Genomic DNA, 14,229 nt, shown 5'->3' with positions numbered 1-14,229 from the left:
GCTTTTAACTCTAGGTCCCGCCCCTGCGACTGAACAGGAACATGTTAGTCGGGTCCGCGACGATCCCACCACACTAGAAGCAATCACCGAGTACGCCCTTGAAAACGGACTCTACAAATTAGTGTAACGGCCTGGTAGACTTCCCCGTTCTACCTACAATGTGAACTGCTTGCAGCGTGCACTGTTTTCAGTGTGAACCGCATTGTCTACAGTGTGAACTGTACATTTAAGTGTGAGCTGTGCATTTTAGTGCCACTGACTGACTTTTATGTGTCCATTTTGTGATTAGGACGCCAAGACTTCAAGTGTGTTCATTGTGCGAGTTGTTACCTTCCCCTTTTCCCCTCATCCTTGCTCCCCCCAGGGCCCCATGGCCTCTCGTCTAATAAAGTTTTTCACTCACTCATGCGCCGACGCGTGCTCTCCTCCTAATGGTTCTCCTCCTCATCAATCAAGAATTTTTGATGGATATTGTTTTTTGAGCTTAGTAATTTTAAATCGTTCCAAAACTTCTAGGGTGAGCTTTTGTCCTTCTTTCGTATTTCTTCCATTCATTGTTCGCTTTTCTCCTTGGTCTTTGCTTACACCATTTTCTGCACTTCTAGTTTTTTTTTCCTGGTACATATCCAATTTTTTCTTCACTGCTTCCGTTTCCATGCCAGTTCTTTTTTCTTCTCTATGTTCTTTGGCGGCCTTTTTTCGGTGTTCATTAGGCTCTTTTACTTCCTTATTCTACCAGGTTCTCGTCTTTCTATAACCTTTCCATCGCTTTCGTTAGTTGGCTTAATTTATCCTACGCTTTACGAACACGATCATTTTGTCGTAATCCAAAATTTTGTCTGGGTACTTCTTGATCTCGTCTTCCATTATATCAGCAATGATATTTAACTGTTCATTGTTCAAATCAGTTTCTTAGGTTTCACTGATTTCTAAATTTGTCCTGGTTGTAAGGTAAGCTGCTTGTGGTCGCTTCCTAAGCTGTCTGTTCCGTTTTCATCTATCCTCATTTCTCGCAGCCGTTCGTATACCGTTTCGAAGACTGGACTATAGTCTATTATGAATTGTCTGTTATCGCTTTCCCACGTTATGTGTTCGTCACACTTGTGTTCTCTGTTTACTATTACAAGCCGGGTTTCTTGACATAGACCTATCACTAGAGAACCGTTGTGATCTTTGTATCTATCCAAATATTCTATGTGGTCATTCATACCTCGAACTAAGATTATTTCACCGGAAACTTTGAACTCGTTTATATCTTCCCAAACAGTTTGAAGTCCCCACGTTTTTAACCAGTTTAGCCCTGACCAATCCCCCTTCTGGGTACGTGCCTAAATATTTGAGGACATCATCATCATCATCAGTTTACCATTTCCTCATTTTCCTCCATAGCTCTGCTTCGGTCCACAGCTGCACAACTTCTAACCATGTATTTTCCCCCGATATGGCGCCTCGAACCCATAGATGCTCTTTACTGCTTACATGCAGTCTCTGCCAGTCGGTCGCTTGTGTAATAAGCATGCCAACACCGTCGAGGCAGTGGTGCTGTCGATGCCGACGAGACAGTTGTGTCATCTATCGACCCAGCGGGGTACCTTTGCCTGGCGTGACGGCCATCATCACTGGACATTGCAAGCCCCTAAACATATCCGCTGTTAAAAAATGGACAATCAGGCAATAAAGAAAAAGACGAGTAAGCATTTTAGGTGAAAAGAAGACAGAAAAATTAGCCGAAGGAATGTCTTAGTGTACAAGTCAATGAGAAGGTAGAAATTAAAGTAAAACCACAATGTTTGGAGCGAAAGACAATCAGAATTCCATGCTAGCACTATGATGGACAGCGCTGTGAGATGATCGAAGGAACCACGAGACGATTGAGGAATCCGCGATCCCAAAGACACTGACAGAATATTTCTACCATGATTTAGATAATTAAGTGTCCCGATACGCGGTAATGAGTAAAGGTATAGGTAGTGGTGCAAATAATTAGGCAGGTCTCTCTTTTACTGTCTCTTTCGCAAGAAGAAAAATTGTGAGCAAAAGAGGAAGCAGTTCTTACCGCTACTTTTCTCTGAAAAACTTACAACTTGTTGAATGGCCAGCCCTCGGCATGTGTAGATATAAATTTAAATCATGGAAATGATTACAATAACTGGTAAGTGTAGCCCCACAAGTTTGCGGTCATGATACGCCACTCCAATAAGTGATAATGATACGCTGCAGGAAAGATCGAGCTATGGACGTGGGCAAATGAAGTTGCACGTTGTTCGCAGCAAGCATGATATATGAGTTATAAAAATATGAGGTATAAAAGTTAACTCAGTACTACTAAACCCACTAAGGTTATGCCTGCCGAAGCGTCTGCAAATCATTATGGGAAACGTGTATGCAGCCACACCCAGATCAAAGGATGGTGTTGTTCTTAAAGAGAGGATAGAATAGATCTACACTGGAAAATAGGCGCGATCTTAGCGGACTGGGTAGAGCAAACGGAAAGGCGATCAGCGTGAAATTTATAGTTGTCCTTGACTAGGTTTAGCTTGCATGGGGCCATGGTCATTACGAAGCACTCTGAAAGAAACAAGAAGAATAATAAGGTAAACGGGGTGGGAATGCCTCACCTAAACGAAGAAAGAAATTATGCTCGCTGCTGTCTCACTGTGAGCGTAGGCATAATAGCATCGGAAAAGAAAGCGCGCTGAAATTCTAACATCCCGGAAAGTTGCCGCTTTGAACCGACTCAGCCGAAAGAGAAATATTGGGAAAGATGGTCCTAGTTCAGCCCGTACCCATCACATGGCATATAATCGTTCAATTCGTCCTGTTCGGTTCGCTTCGTCGTGTGTTGTAGACTTTCTTGTCCTTGTTTACTGTCAAAGTTTAAGCGCTCTCTATTCAAGTTATGCAGAACCAACTAGCCCCTACAGGTGCCCTGTTAATCGTTGAATTTTGAAAATTCCCGCGATGACGTACCGGATGGTGAAGGAAATTAGAACTGTAATTATAAATTCCCATTCCCAGGTGTTGGGTCTCCTCATAGTAGATACTGCAGCATCCACATCATCACGGTGGCACTGCGGGGGCTTGAGAGTGCAATCCAGGCTCAACGCCCCAGTTACGAGTGATTTGCTTTTCGCACTAGAGGAAACCAAATGGTATTTGGCGGAAATGAAATTGTATAGAGGGGTGCTCACCAAGCACCAGCCACACGCAACAGCTGAACTACGGTCTTTGCAAACACTTCTTATGGATACTTACAGCAAGGCCGTGGGTGGCCCAAAAAACAGTGTGGGTACACCCATGAACGTTGGGTCTGACGTAGAAAGGTGGAAAATAATAAATTGTGCGAAACTGTGGACATAGAAAGTGCTTAAAAGAGAGCAGCGAAACTATTCGCGCACCTACGTATAAAACGTGGATTGCCACATAACGGGAAAGGCACAGATATTGTCACCAGGATTGGAGTTGCAGGTTTGCCACAGGTGAAGCTGGACCTTCTCTTGATCTGCTATTCAACTTCGTGTCCACGGCAGTTACCACTTCACCAGCTCCCTGGACAGCACCATACGAAGCTCGCTCCGCTTTTTTGCTGTGTCCAGGAGCTTCCTGCTTATCCAATGTTGAGATTTCTGTTGCACTTTACAGCCGCACTCTTTACCACTTGCCCAGCTCACTGAAAATTACTCTCCGATGCTTCTTCCGCTCGCTCGCCATTGCCACGAACCTTGTCTTGATGGGCTGTCCAACATCCGGTAGAGCTTTGCGGCTACGCCCGTCACCACTTGACCCTGGAGAGCACAATCTGAAGCTCGTTTCGCTCACTCGTCAACGCTAGGAGAACCCTAGATGTTGGCTTTTGAGCTTCTCATTGAACTCTGTGGCCGCGGCCGTCCCCTTTACCCCATTCTCTTGAAAAGCATCTCCCAAAGTTCCTTCCTCTCACTCGCCCTCGATGGGAGCCTCCTGCGGATGTGTTGTTGAGCTGTCTGTTGAACTTTGCGGTCATGCCCGCACTATCTGCCCAGCCACCTGGACAGCTCCTCTGAAGGTCGTTATGCTTTTTCGCCGTTGCCAGGCTCCTGTTGTTACCCCACGTCGGTACCTTCGCCTCTCAAAGGGGATCCTGTTGTGCTTGCGGAGGGTCTGTCGGCCATTAGCTCTAACGTTTCGTTTTTGTAAACCACGCAGAGGCACGCTTTCTCTTTTCTGACTTGCTCTTCCCGCCCTCCCAAACCACACTGGTGTTTTCGTATCCCGACGCCCGATTCTAAGCACGCGCTCCTTCAGTTTGTCTGATTTTCTGTACTGCATCACGCATGTGCTTAAAACAACAAACTTGTGACATTCTCCCTAAACCTATGGCTTTTCTAGATCATTAGCAGCAAGGAAGCTATTATGCAGCCACTTTTTCATCCTATCTTCAAGAACACACACATCGTAAGTGTGGCCCATACACCAGATGGTACCAGCATTTCGTGAAATAGAAATGTGAGAGAACCTCTTTTGTCTCTGGAAGTTCACTACAAATAAGCCGTCCTATTTCACAAATTGTGCACCCCAACAAATGGCTTAAGGCGCGCAACCTAATCAGGTTAGTGGAAGCCTTTATTATAAGCCGTATCACGTAGGTCACTGCATACCTCTACGTCAAAAAGCTGAACAATGCAAAATTGACTGAATAATACGGAAAGCCTATAAACAGGCCACGGGCATTCAATCACGGCCTCAACCGAACACTTCATGGGTATGGGTATACATGATACTCTAATGGAACTTGTAGAAGCGCAGCACACAGCCCAATACCAGCGATTATCTAGCAATCACACAGGACGCCTTCTACTCCAGAAGCTAGTTCATACCGTACGCCAGTTAACATGGAACCAAGACTTCGCTTTCTCTTCACTTTCAAAAGGCCATCTATGTCTCCCCCATGCCAAAAATATGCACCCGGTACACCACCAAGATCGCCGTCATGCCGGAGCATCTGCTCTGCACCAGCGTTTCAGATATTACCCTGACGTATGCTATGTTAGCGCCGCTGATTACCACCCTACACTCGCCACGGCCATCGGGGCAATAGATGCTAAAGGAAACTCTCTGGCATCCTCCTCAATTTACACTAATTACGCTCAGGATGGAGAAGAGGCCGCTATTGCCCTTGCTGTCGCCTGCACAGCGGCTAAAATCATAGTGAGCGACTCTAGAACAGCTCTCGGGAATTACGAAATTGGCATGATCTCTAATACCGCCCTACGAATCTTACGCTCAGTCCAAGCCGCTCGTCCGCGTAGCGTGCAAATAATCCGGACACCGGCCGATGCATCTCTCCCGGTCAACGAGCTGGCACACGAGGCGGCCCGAGGTTTCAGCTTCCTCGATTGTCCTGACGACGCTGCTGGTTCGGACCAGGGTGCTAGGGACAGGCTGGTGACCTACCGGGACATCGCTCAGCACTGTCGCATTGAGCGAAAGAAATATCCGGCCGCGCATCCCATGCTCAAAAGACATCAATCTGTAGCCTGGCGCCAGCTGCAGGCTAATGCCTTCCCCAATCCTGCAGTAATGAGCCACATTTATCCAGACCTTTATAATGACCAATGCAAGTGGTGCACCCAGCGAGCCACACTCACGCACATTATTTGGGCTTGTGATGCTCAGCCACGAACTATACGAGCATGCTTACGAATCACCAGTGCGGACCAGTGGGAGACCTGCTTGCTTAGCTCTTACCCCGAAATGCATGTCAAGGTCGTCCAACTGGCTGACGATGCCATGCGCCCAAGGGCTGCGGGCCGCCATCTGAGGGGGAGGAATGCAGAAATGCTCCCACTTTTCCGTCCCCCTTTCACCCAGTTTTTGCCAAAAGAAAGTTATCATCGTCATCATCTGATCTGTTGCCAAGGAAACTTCGTTTTTGTTTTCTATGCATGGTAGCACAGCGTCTGTTTTTCCCTTGATGATCTTTTAACAATGACTGAGCTTTTTTTAGCTCATTGCGAAGCCGACAAAAACATGGAAACCAACGGCTTCCGGCTTAAAACAATCGCTTTTCATTATCATTTGCACGAAAGGAAGCCCTAACGCGGTACATTTTGTCGTAACTTGAAGTACAAACACTTAACTATGGCCACTCGCCCAAAGTATTGCTAGAATTTTGAGAAACAGAAATATGAGGACATCTTTTTTTTTGCTAACAAAATTTCATCGCGTTTTGTTATAGAGTCATTCGTGGTTCGGCATTCGTTTTCTCCTTCAAGATCTCATATACAATAAGTTAGTTTTGTTTAAGCCATTGCAAAGACGACAAAGAAAACTACCGAGGGAGCATGTGAGGGCCAGGGCTCAAACCCAATTCGTGACCGTGGACATCGGCCACCATGGCGCGAGCGGGGATCCAGACCAGGGCAACGTCAGCCTAGGGTTTGCGGTTCTGCAACAGATGTCCAAAAATTCGGCGAGGCGACGACAACGTTATCATCTTGAAGCTACGAGGACTCGCCAGTCTAAGCAGGTACCTGCATATCGCTCAATGCATTGGAATTCATTATGTCTCGTTGAATTCCATGACGCGGCAACCAGTATTTAGATGGAGGAGATAAGCAACAATGCCCGTGTGTCGAGATGTCGTGCAAGTTAAAGAATCCCAGATGGTCGAAATTATTGAAAGCCCCTTCCGCCCCCGCTCCCCCCCCCCTTCCCGCGGTGCACCCCATAGCCCAGCTTGTGGGTTCCTTTCCTACCCGGCGGGCATGTATCTCTCGACTTTCTTTCAAAAAAACTATCTGTTTCAAGGATAGCAGATGACCTACCCAATTCTCCCCTTTGCTTTAATTGGCATTTGTGAGTGCCAACCCTCATTTGTCTTGGTAGATAGTGGGCAGAACACAAGAACAGAAAATTAAAGTCGTTCCACTCAAAGTGAAAGCGGTCGGAAGTGCAGAGCAGTGATTCGCCATAATGGGCTGTACCGCCGTTGTCCGCTTACTGCTCCCCCTTACTGGGTTATCCGCTTACTGCGTTATCCCCATGCAATTCAAATTTCCCGCCTTCGCAGTGCTCGTGCACCCCCTGCCTCAAACTGCGCCAGCGGGAGTTCTGTTCTCTTTGTGCATTTCTCCCCGCACGTGCCGGCGTTGCACTGCCACATTTTGCGTTTACTATCATAAAAAACAACCCAACAGGCGTCCTTAACTAACGGAACGCGGGCGCTGATGGTTAGTTACGTATATTTTCCCTCAAATGTACCTATAATTTTCTTTGCGCTAACCAACGGGAAGATGTATGAGAAGCGCCAGCGTTTCACGAGTTTCGAACGCTTATGACTATATAAACCGCTTGGCTTTCAAAGCCTCTGGGCTACGCCGCGAACAACAGCGTTACCCCGGGATGCCCCCTTGGTGCTCCATATACTTGGGTCGAGCTCGTTCGCTAGGACGACAAGGCGAGCGCCTGAAGTGGTCTGAACTTAGAACTTCGAGCACCGTAGCGACCCCGATCCTTGCTATCGATTCAGCAACAAAACTTACGTTAGGGCCCTGACGAAGGCAAGACTGCTTGCTGAAATGTCAGTAAACGTTTATTTTTATTTTTAATGTTTTTCCCGTTTGTCTCTGTCGCTACTTACCTTATATATATATATATATATATATATATATATATATATTTAGTTAGAGTAAAGGTTACTGGCTATGAGGTTAGCTGTACGATAGAGAAGTCAAAGTGAAGCTGTTGATCTTTGAAAAAGACCGGCCCCCGGTCGAAACGTTGTTTTTCAGTTTGATATATATATACAGGGTGTCCCAGCTATCATGCACCAAGATTTAAAAAAGGAGTAAAGGCGTAACTCGAAAGAAACCAGGTGCATAATGGTTGCAGTACTGTGAAGAAGCGGACAGTATTTTTTTCTTTAGTGAGACTTCATTAACTAATTTTAATTAATTATCTAACTCGAGAAATACTGTCCTAATCATTAAAGTGTCAATGAGGCACTTGTAGGTAACCACGAGGGGCATCTAACTGCGGTATTTTCAGCGATGAACTAATTGCCTACACAGTTATTCTGACTGATAAAGGAAACCCGCGAAATATGAAAAATACCACGTGACGGCGCCTCCGCGCGCACCGTAAAGCAACGCCCTCAAACAGGCTGCCTCTGAGTTAGCCAGAATGAAATAGACGAAAGAAAGAAAGAAGAAATCGCGACCGAGTTTGTGCCTTATCTGCACACGCGTCCCGCGAATCTTGCTGCTGCTGCTCCTTCCATGCATGCTACTATCAAGCTAATGCGCTGTCTCTTTGGGCGGGTAACACGCGAACAGTTGCTTTCAATCAGCTTTGTTTGGGGACGCTGCTTTACAATGCGCGCGTAAGCGTCGTCACGTGGTATTTTTCATATTTCGCGGGTTTCCTTTATCAGTCAGAATAAATGAGTACGCAATTAGTTCGTCGCTGAAAATAGCGCAGTTAGATGCCCCTCGTGGTTACCTACAAGTGCCTCATTGACACTTTAGTGATTAGGACAGTATTTTCCGGGTTAGATAATTAATTACAATTAATTTATTAAGTCTCATTAACGAAAAAACTACTCTCCGCTTCTTCACAGTACTGCAAACATTATGCACTAGGTTTTCTTCGAGTTACGCAATTTCTCTTTTTTAAAATCTTGGTGCATGATAGCTGGGACACCCTGTATGTATATATATATATATATATATATATATATATATATATATATATATATATATATATATATATATATATACATACATACATACATACATACATACATACATACATACATACTACATAGCCGATCAGAACGGGAAAGGAGGGGCTCGTTGAATGACGACAGACAAAAGGGGTATGCAAGTCATGAACGCCAAGGAAAGCAAAGGGGAAAATGTTGAACGTCATTTATTCTAGAAACAGATAGTCTTTTCAAGTGTTTTCGAAGATAGAAATAGGGTGAAAAAACATGCACGCCGGGAGGGATCACAGCGGAATATTTTATATTTTTCACCACTTTCTTGCTTTTTTTCGGAAACATTCCAAAAAACATTTTCTCTTCCAGGAGATAATTTACGTCCACAATATCCCCTTTGCCTTCCTTTGCGCTCTAGATGGCTTACCGTGCTCTCTCTCTCTCTCTCTCTCTCTCTCAATATATATATATATATATATATATATATATATATATATATATATATATCTATGTATATATATATATATATATATATATATATATATATATATATATATATATATATATATATATATATATATATATATATATATATATATATATATATATATATATATATATATATATATATATATATATATATATATATATATATATATATATTGGTGGGTAGGTGTCTGTGTGACAGTGTGCGTGTGCGTGTTAACTAAAGCGCAGTTGCGAGAACCGCAATGCTAATAAGCGATTGGATGGTAATGAAGAATGGCAGTTCTTTCTCTTGCATATAAATATGATGGTCTATCAGAGCAGTGGGTCCGGAGCAACCACGCCCGCCATGACCGTTAAAGGAATGCTGAAGTCAAGATACCAGTTGTTCTTTAGTGGTTGATTAGCTTACTGAGAACACGAATATGCCACTCTCGCGCATAGCTTTTTTCAACATAACGTACAAAATAGCGCAAACGCTGAGACAGGTCCCACACCACGGCCTATACCGCTGAGCTTGTTCCCGAAGTGGTTAAAACGCCTGGCATGCGTATTGTCTTTCTCAGCTGCAGGTGGATGGCGCTACTCTTGCTACTGTTACATTTTCTAAGTTATGGCCAACTCGTTCAGGCCTATTACAGTCACCTCAGTTGCATACAGGCTGCAATGCAAGAAATGAAATCGGAACTACAGTGGTGGGTAGAGGGAACAGCATACTAGGAAAACTACGAAATGGATGCAGACGACGCAGGCGCTGAGACGACAACATATTTGTTTTTAGCCAATGCATACAGGTTTAAATGGCTCACCAGTGAACAGTATGGAGAGCATTTCGGGATATAAATGCAGAGTGAGAAAATGTAGATAGGGAACTACTTAATGCGCCTAGTTGAGCGGGAGGGATTAGGCCACGACCTTATACACCTTTTGCAGGGGAATTACAGTGAGGGTGAGGTGCAAATTACCTGGGAGGACCTAAACTCTACCAAATGGGTAGTAACAAATAGATGTTAAAAGTAAGGTTTTATATTGTCTGTATTGCTGTTGATGCTGTACATGGCAAGACTATAAAGAAAGCTTGAAGACAGTAAAAAAGTTTTCAATATAAGTTATGCCCGCAAAGAAGAGGAAGTGGAACAGCATATCGCGGGACTGATATGTGCACGTGAGGTGGTACCCCTAGCAAATAGCGCAGAGTGTCTGCGACAGCTCAGAGATATGTGCGGGTAACGAGCCATTGCACAGGGGTCCGAGCTAAGCGCAGGAAAGTCGTGGAGTTCTGGTCTTTAATGACGACACCCCTTATGAATCCGTAGTCGCTCAACAAGCAACCATTCCACGGGTAGTGAAGTACAAATATCTGGAAGAAATTAAAGGAAGAAAACGCCTCTATTATAAAGCACAGAGTACTATGGGTATATAACAAATATGAAGTATCTAAAATCTGAAAGGGTTTAATGGTACCGGCACTCACTTCCCCAACGCAGCAGTGTCTATGAAATCAGACATACAATCAGGGCTAGAAGTTAACCAGATGGTGTTAGGTCGATTGGCATTAGGAGCCCTAATAAAATAGCAAATGAGGCAGTGCAGGGAGACATGGGATAGGCCTTTTTTGAAGCGGGAAAAAAGCAGAGCAAAATATGATTTCATTAATGACGTATAAATATTGATTACAGCAGATGGGAGGCCAGGATTTCAAAGTATCCTTACATGAAAAGCGGGGACACACAGTAAAAAAAAAAGAACCAGAAGGACGAAGTATATTAAACGTCAAGAACTGGGGAAATGACCAATGCAATAAATAATGAACTCAAAAAATCGGAAACAAGGAACTGGGAAAGCATTGGCTTCAATCCACGCTGGAAAGGTAGTTGGAAAGCAAAGCTGTAAACGACACCCACAACGTCATAGCCCATGCAACGTCACTTTAATTCACACAGGTGGCTATACAAATGGTGAAACCAGATATTTTGCCTGTCGTTACCCAGGCTTCGCAGGGGCGCCATCCCTAATGCAGAAACATCGGTCATAGCAGGGCTAAAGCGGCGGACGCGCCGCTGTAGCCCGGCCGTGCGTCGGAAGAAAAACAAGACGCAGAGGAGCGTAGTTCGAAGGGTGAGATAGCGGAGCTTAGCCATCCTGATGTGCTATCTCGGGGCTACACCACCGCTTGAACCAAGCGCGGACACCAAAACAATTCGGCACGTAAGCTTAGTGATTCCCATTAAACCGTTTGAAACTAGTTAGTTTAGTAAGTTTGAAAATTGCGAGAAAGCTGAGGGAACTCTTATAATCGCTATTTATCATAACCAGTTGCTCGTTTCGCCTTTTGTAACACCTGTTCAAACACAGCCGAATTGGTCTTCCCCAATTTAGAAAACGGAGTCCCATTTCTGGCAAGCACTACGCAAAAGATGTGTCGGTTTGGCGGCCAGGTGTCTCTATGCGTTCTCTACATTTTGTTATCGTGCCCTGCAAACCAATCTTTAGCGTGTCTTTGCCGTACAACCACTTAATTCCGCTCTTTCCGGGTTACCCAGAAGGTGCTGTCAAACAATTTAATCAAGGCGTGCGAAGGAAGTGCGCAATTAACGATAAGCTGCGCCAAAACAGGCCCAAAATAACCGTCGCGAAAGCAGACCACAAAGCCGGGTCACATGATGCGCCCGCCGGCGTGAGGGCTCTGGGAACGCTGGGTAAATTCACCGCGGCATCTACACTGAGCTGCGTGAGTGAAAACCGCCATTCCTTCCACAGCCGCATTGGGAGTTTCCTGTCCTGCACGCCACGAAAGAACCGTTGGATGGTAGAGGTAGACAACTTTGCTTTAAAAAGAATAGACGTAAAGAAGTCCTTAGATATAGACAGAATCGGAAGCGGGAGATCACGAGGAAGAAGTCATTCGATAAGCCATAGGAAGTGCATTGATTTTTGATGCAGGGGCGGGTTGCTTGAGAACAAGAACGCGTATTCGCGAGCAGGTACATGAAAAACTGTGCGCAGGTTGCGGCAGGGAACGAGAACCACGCGAAATATTGTGACGCAGTGCAAGCGCACCCGTCCAGCCCTCAGTGAGGGAGTCGTCCAGCGTTCGGAAGCCCTTGCCTTTAAAGTTAACGGAAATGTAACTTGTAAAGCAGTGAAGGTGAGTCAAAGAAGGTTAGAATGTTGGTGGGAAAAGAGAAGAGTATAAGCAAACAAGAAATCTGAACGAAGAAGTCAGACAAGCGCAAAAATGCCATAGTCTTTTTATGGCGAGCTGATTGTACAGTGGCGTTGCGACTAGGGGCGCTGTGCAGCACTACCTCGCTACAAAGGGGAAACCGCTAGGTATCACCATCATCTCTTGCATGGAGCGGCTGTATTGCTTTTCAAAAGTAGCGTGCGAGCTACGCACGAGCGTTAGGTTTTCGCCAAAATTGACGGCTTCGCAGAATGACCGTATATTTTTTTCAACAAAGCTTCGATACTGATCACGAGTTCCATGGGGGAACATTTTGCTTAGTGATCCGGAGCTGCGAAGGATGTGGGAGTTCGCGAAAGTGCAACTTATTTCACCGGAACTGGCCAAACAGCTCGGTACATGGTAGCGTTTAATTCGGCTGGTTTTAGAATGCTATACATCACGGCTGCTTGGCTTGCTTTCGGTTTGTCGTGAAGCAAACAGCGGCTGCACTCTCTGTTTGCGTGACGTTTGGTAACAGTTTGATTAATGATATCTTAACATTTAGGAATGTTTCGGCACCGAATAAATACTAAAGTGACTATGGGAAGGTCAGACGTTCCATTGAAATCAACTCACCGGTTGCCTTAAGTGTCCTTTTATGTTGAAGCGGTTGAAGCCGAGGCCGGCAAAAGTGGTTGGAGTTGTGGGAACGCGGTTTTGCCTGGGGTGTTCATGCTTGGGATAGGCATTTTATACAGCTTTGCCGGTCACCCACATTAACAGAGAGGGGTAGCTGCAAATTTTTGTTTTATGTTTTCTCCCCAGTGAGAGACAAATAACAGAAGTTGATCAAAAACATCATTGGTTTTAGTACAATGAAAATTATTCACCCTCCCCGCGGTCTGGCCTTGCAGTAAGAAAATTTTACAGATAAATGGCCGGCCTCCTCCAACTATTATTTCCTAGAGAGAGCGTAGTGAATATAGAAACTAGCTTGTTGGCAAATATTCATCAATGAAAATTAGGCACGAACTGAAACAGCGACAAGAATAAGAGAGAACATTGGCTTTCGTCGTCGCCTCTCTTTTTCATACCTGTTTCAGTTCGCACCCAATTTTCAATCGTGAAGGAGTGTGTTGCTATAATGTCGCGCTATGTTAAGGCACTTCACTTAGCACACAAAAGTGGCATGGAGGACGACTTTCGTACGCTGCAAAAATGGTACGAGTGCTATTCAAGGAGGGTGTTAAGTGTTGCGTCGATTCCCCCCGATACCTCACAGCGCACTCGGGCACAGACAAACCCGTTAGGAAATTTCATAGGATACAGTCCAAATATATTCATAGGATACACTTTGCAGTATACTCGATTCGAAACATTGAAAAACCAGGCAATAAAGGATCCCTACATAACACTTCTCTCGAACATATTGTCACGTAGCCAAGGACGAAGCAGTTGTTTGGAAAAGAAACAAGTTTATTGGAGTGAACTTGTGCTCCCCTAACAACTGAAAAGAATACAGAGGCGGCGAAGCAGTGGTCAATAAAGTGACGTACGTGCGTCGGCGAGCGTCGCAGAATCGAATGCCCCGGCGTCTGCTCTGCAGGCTTTTTATCTTTCGGCGCGCGTGGTTCTGGAACCGTCGATTCGCATCGAGAACATTGTAGATGCAAGAAGATTATTCCGGGATGTTCACGTTAGATCGGAATGCTCTCCCTATCTGAACAGATAACACATGCGGCACAGAAAGAAAGAATGGAACACGCGCTTCCCTTGGCACGGAGATAACACAGACCGGCGGAGCCGGGCGGTAAAAGCAAAACACAAATAAACAAACCCAATGCATGGTTCGCGGCATTACCCCCCCTCTAAGAGT

The sequence above is a fragment of the Haemaphysalis longicornis genome, unplaced genomic scaffold, assembly GCF_048455015.1.
Source record: "Haemaphysalis longicornis isolate Haplotype H1 unplaced genomic scaffold, Haemaphysalis longicornis Haplotype H1 scaffold_4, whole genome shotgun sequence".
Taxonomy (NCBI): domain Eukaryota; kingdom Metazoa; phylum Arthropoda; class Arachnida; order Ixodida; family Ixodidae; genus Haemaphysalis; species Haemaphysalis longicornis.
The sequence above is the reverse complement of the archived record's forward strand: the minus strand, read 5'-3'. Positions refer to the sequence as shown.